Source organism: Myotis lucifugus, unplaced genomic scaffold (genome assembly GCF_000147115.1).
Source record: "Myotis lucifugus unplaced genomic scaffold, Myoluc2.0 scaffold_67, whole genome shotgun sequence".
NCBI classification, from domain to species: domain Eukaryota; kingdom Metazoa; phylum Chordata; class Mammalia; order Chiroptera; family Vespertilionidae; genus Myotis; species Myotis lucifugus.
In genome coordinates, this window is record NW_005871115.1 from 2,037,308 (window position 1) to 2,043,540 (window position 6,233).

Here is a 6,233-nt window from a genome sequence, read left to right on the forward strand (position 1 = left end):
AGTCAGATGATCCATAGACACCTGGGCTACAATACATGGGCCACAATAATAAAGGAGTGTTTGAAGCCACTAAGTTTTGAGATTGTTGTATGCAACAATAGCTAACTAGCACACCTCTTCAAGGTAACGACTTCCTGATTGGCTTATTAGGTCAGGATAATATCAAAAACATTAGAGGCCCAGGGCATGACATTTGTGTACTGATAGGGTCCCTAGCGGCTGCCAGCTGCAGGCCAGGTACTCCCCTCTAGCCACCTGACCCCCACTACTGCCACTGGTTGCCGCCTGAGGGGCCTGATCACCCACCCATCACCCCACCCATCGCCCTGCGGCCGCTGGGCTCCCAGGTGCTGAGGGAGCCAGGCAATGGGTCCCACCCAGCTCCCTCAGCACCTGAGAGCCTGGCAGCGGGACGATCAGATTGGCAGGGTGATCAGCCCCCGCCTGCCAATCAGTGGCTTGCACTCACCTTGGCCTGGAGCTGCCCACTCACCTGCTCAACCATCCCACCCCGGTCCCTCTCTCATCATGGCCCATAGGGGCCTACAGCATCTCCACTGCTGCCCACTGCCAGTGCTGCGACGCCAACGCCCACCATGTTCTGTGCCACAGCCTGGTGGTCAGCACAAGTCATAGCAAGCGGTCAAACTCCTGGCAGAACTCCCGGCCGAGGGGACAATTTGCATATTAGGCTTTTATTATATAGGATTCCTTTCACCTAAAAATAATTGGGCATACTTTATTAAAGCTGTAATGACGTTTGTGCTTTTGAAATTTTCCCCTCTTCCCTGACATTCTGGGGTCAATATTCACTACCCAGGGCCCCCTACCCCTCTATGTATTAAATATACTTTGGCATCAACACATAGGGATTATTTGTAGCAATGGTAGGTAGCTGTTTGGAGATGTTTCTTGCGTATATAAATCATATACACGTCTCCTGGCAGTCTGGGCACCTTGTGAGTTCTATCTGGCACTGGTCCCCATTTGTCCTTTCTCATTGTTCTGAAAGTTCAGCATTCATGACAGGTTCATATAATTGCTCTCTCTGTATGTCCACATAATTACATGCCAATACCTTTCCTCAAATTAGAAATTACATTCAGGCTAGATATTCTGCTGACACCACATTCCTCACCAAATGTCAGAGTCCCTTAAAAATATTCTCAGCTCAAAGGGCCTAATTAGATTTTCAGCTATTCGTGTCATTGGTCATTAGGACAATCATGCAAATCAACAAGCACTCAGGTGCCCAGGTACTAACTAAATGGGAACATCCCAAAAGAAATAAAAATTGTTCTAACTGCATTTATTAACCTTTTCCTTATGTTTTCACATTTCAGGCATATAAAACTCAGCAGGAAGCTTCAGTGTAAAAAGAGGGAAATATGGTCAGGGCTATTTAAATACGAAACAATTAGAAAGGAGTTATTAAACAAACCTACACATACATACACCCTCAGCAAGTTTTCCTGCAAGCTATGCAGATTCTCACTGTCCACGACATCCTGGACGAAGTGATGGTGACAATGGTGTGAGGGTAGACGTGGGCACTTCATTTCTGTGTCCACCAAATGGCACAAGGCATTCCTGAGGGGCAGATGTATTTATTGGTTTAATGAAAAAAAATGACAGTCTTTTGAAATAGATTTCGAATGGACTTCTAAAAGAATGGGGATCTGCAGTTCATTAGTAGTGAGGCTTTGAACAGAACTCCTGAGCCTCAGTCGCCTCATCTGTAAAATGGCCGCAGAACTAATTACATAAGATCGCCTTCTCCTTAACAGAATAAAATGCACAAGTTAAAGAGAAAATTACTCTGGCCCCCACTATTTAGTAAATTGCAGGGCAGGGGGAACCCAATTCAACAGAGTATAGTTTACAAACATGGAGGCAGTGAGCAAAGAAACAGGTACATGTGTGTTTTTTTAATATGAAAACTATACGCAGTATATTTTCCCACATTGGGAAAGTGAAGTGAACTTGATGGTGGTATTTGGCCCAATAGATTAGTCCTTGGGCAAATGCTGGCCTAGCTGCTGGTGGTTATTCCTGAAAACAGTCTTCTCCACAAATGTGAAACGGTTCTTCTTTCTGGCCTAAGTCAGCTCTGTGCTGCTCTCAGCAGGCCGCTGGCAATACCCAGGTTTGAATCGTCGAAGGGATCACAGTGCCTGCTCTATAGTGGGTAGGTGCTTGATGTAGGTGTGTCTATCTTACATTGTCCTTGTCTACTACCGTTAGCAGCAGTATGGATGTAGGTGACCCCATACAGCTAAAACGGATTGAGTATTTGTGGTGACATCACCTCTTCCAATTCAATCAGGTAAATTGCTTGCTTCCTTTGTATATTGGTCTATTTCAACGGGTATGCTATGTTTGAGAAAAATAATAATAACAAAATAATTAAAAGAGACAACTTTGAATATCCCGAAGCTGAAGAGGAGAAAGGAAACAGTCACACCTCATTTCGGTGCCCACGTCTTAGAACAGACTGGAGAAAGGAAAGCCTCCCTCGAAATTAACATTGAATGATTGATTAATATCCTGGATGGACACTCTTACTGAATTGAGACTAAGTTAGGTGATTTCAAGTAACAAGGGAATTGTCCACTTTCTCCCATGAACCAAAAATTCCTGAGTCCTTCCCAAGTTCCTACCCAAGGACAGGGCACTTAAGATGCTCTTCATTCGGGTATCTGGTTCTTTAGATTGAGATCATTGAATAAACAATACAGCAATCAACACCAGTGCTAACTTTGCCTCATTGTGGCGTGTATACCTAGACTAAACAAAGGGAAAATGATTGTCTGCCCTATGGAGTACCAGTCAGTTAGGCTGCTGAAAGTAACTAGGAGATTGTAGATAAGAAGTATATTACTGGTAATTTCTTTCTTACCATTCCTTCCACTTTTCTCCTCTTTCGAAACTCTTACACACTCATCAAATACAGGAAGAGTCAAATTATCTCATCACCATTACAACTAATGAGATGAGCTTTCTATTGTTCACAATTACAAATTCAATTTTGTTAACAAATCCATCTTCCCTCGTGCCCTGGTAGAAAACTTTGTAGACAGTCTTATAGAATTCTCGCAATTACTGCCAGTGATAGTGGATTTAAAGGATTTGAGGTCATCGATCTAAATTAATGTGTGGTCTGATTAGAAAGCACATCGCAATGCAATTCGTTCTTTAAAGGCTCTTCTCCAGAATTAAACTAACACGTGCTTAGAGTATCATTTTCCTGAATTTCCTCTGTATCTCAGGCAGCTGATAATTAGCATGCAAGGGCAATCATTTTAAATTCAAAATTTAATACTTTTGACAGGCTCCTCCCTTGCAAGCTAGGAATCTTAATCCCTTTATTATTAACTTAATTAAGGCAAACGACTATATGTGACTGTGAAGGAACAGAGGCCAATCCAAGTGAGCATGCTGGTTTATTTAAGTTTAAATTGCTAAAAATGATATGCTCTTTAGCCTGTGATATCAGGCAAAGGAAAAATATTTCCTGTACAAAATAATAGATTTGTTCCTATAGGAAGAATTTAGGGAAATATTTCAAATTCAAAATGGCTGTTTGTGTTTTGGGAGGATGTATATTTTTGTGGATTTAAAGGAAAAACAAAATCCGTAACACATATAAATGACATCCCAGTACCTCCAAAGGCAACTCAGTTAACCAAGAAGTCTGTGCTAAATGAGAGGGTCACCTGGGCTGCACACAATACCTTAGAGAAATATAACCAAGATAATTTCATAAGCCTCATTTATGTTTCATTTTCATGCTGTTGCTCTTTTTGCATTTCACTGATCATTTTTGGCAGAAGTTTTTCTTCTTCACCTTGAAGAGAATGCATGATATTTTGTAGAAGAGAGCTCATCTGTATTTTTATTTTAAAGTGTAATAGACACAAACGAACCCATTCCTACACACAATTTATTCATGTAACATGGAAATAAAGAATTTGAAGGTTAGAAAAGGAATTTCTGAAGAGCCTAAATTAATAGTAGAGAAAATACATTTTTATTTCAACTTTGTTGTTTTACTTTCCTGCTTTCCCTTAGATATTCTACTTATCTAAAATGTCTTTCTTTTTCTCTGCAATCATCAAATGCTCCTCTTTCTTTAAGACTAAAATCAAGTTACATAACATCGTGATCCTTATTTTATTTTCTAATGACTTCCAAGCACCTATGCTAATATTTAGTTCATAAAAGACACAACACAAATATGTACTGTATAGGAAAGAAAGCCAGCAGGATGGCAGTGATTTGTTTTTTTGTTTGTTTGTTTTTTGTTGTTTTTTGTTGGTTTTTTTTTTTCTTTTTTGGTGAGCAGGGTGCAAGGGTGATTTCTTTCCCGGGTTCTTGTCTAGATGGATTTGAATAATGAAGCCACGGACAAAAGATGGTGGGTGAGAAGTACAGAAACTTTATTGCAAGCAGATTCTATCTCTCTCTCTAAACCAGATTCTAATTCTAATACTCTGTCTCTCCTGGCTAAGAAGGGTGGCCACTGCTCTCTTTATCTTGAGGTATATACCCTGGAGACCCTTCCTCGTAATCATTGGCCACTCTGCTACATAGTACCAGTTTCAAAGGCCAATGCAACATTCCTCTATCCTCTGTGAAAATGCTTCCTCCCCCCACCCCATATCCTGTGGCTTTTTTTTAATCTTCTGTGAATGTATGTCTTTCTCCACCTTATCCATTTCTCTGTCCTTCACATATCCATCTTGTCTGTTCAGGTTGGAGTTGCTTTTGATCTACCTTATGGCTTTCTCCCGGTTGTCCTGGCCAGAGATGTTTTATTACCCCTCATGGGTCTCCAAGCGGCTTAGGTCAGGGCTGCTTTTGTTCTAACTTACGGCTGCTTTAACTGTTCAGGCCAAGATGCCTCTATCCTCTCTAGACCCCCTTCCTTCCTGTCCGCCTGATTAAGCTAGCTAGCTAACCCTTACCAGTAGGGCAAGAGGGAAAAAGATGGCCACTGGACACACAGGAAATAATTGAAGAGGATTTACTAGTAAACCCAGGCAGTCTACCAGCAAACTATTCAAATTAGATCCTGTCCCCACAAGGTCATGATGCTTAAATGAATCTTATTTTTAACTACTATATTTAACAACCCTAAAGCCTGCATTTTTCTTTCTCATATTTTAACATCTCATAATTAAGATACAAGTTATGGTCCATGACACCTTACTTTACCTGGCAGCAATCATGATAGTTGTGATTTTATAGGAAAATATGAAAAGCTCCAGCATTGAAAGTTGCAAAATTAAATTTTGGTACATTGGAGAAAAATCAAAAGTACTCCTTTAACTTCCATTATAATAATTTCAGGGAGAGGTGGGAAGGGCTTGGATTTAATGGGCTGAGTAAGTTCCAAATCATATTCAAAGGTAAGCTACCTCTATATCTTTTCAAAACTGACTTAGGGGCCCAGCACTAATGGACTTTAATTATATTCTGGCTCTCAGGGGCACAAAGAAAGAGGTATGAAAAAACATAAACCTTGATGAATTGAAAAGCAATGTAGAAAAAGTCACACTCTGAATGGTAAGAAATTTTAGGAATTCTTAGCCAACGTCATTTGCTAATTGTTGATTTCCTGTATGATAATGGTAATATATATTCCAAAATGAATGTCTTAATAATACTATTGAAATTTATTCATTAGGCAGCAAATAAAAATTCTAAATGATAAAACATTATGCCATAAGTTAATTGACAGCATTTTTTTTCTTAATACATAAAATAATTGAGTCTTGCAACTGTTGGCACTTTGGATCAATAAAATGTAGTAGATGATAAATAAAAAAGCCAAGGACAAATCAAAAAGAGTGATTTGCATTAGCTAGAGAGGTGAAAGCAATGCTCTCTTTCATGAATTTGCTCTTCCACCATCAAGCAAGTATTAACATTGAATTTTTGAAGCCTCCTCTGTGTGAGTGTTGGGTATCCTTGGGGAAGTTATTCAACCTTTATCCGTGAAACAATGAAAAGAATGCCTCCCACCAAAGATTGTTGTGAGAAGTAAGTAGAAGAAACTGAGTGCCTGGTCCCTAGCAAACAGTTATAAGTGATTTCAGTGTTTTGATTTGTTTGTATCTACACAGGAGTCAGCCAGATATGGTCTCCCACAATACAGCACAAACCTATGATTTCCCACAGGAACTACTTGTTACGGGTTTGGTTTCTGCTTCTGAAGCTTTCTTCTCACC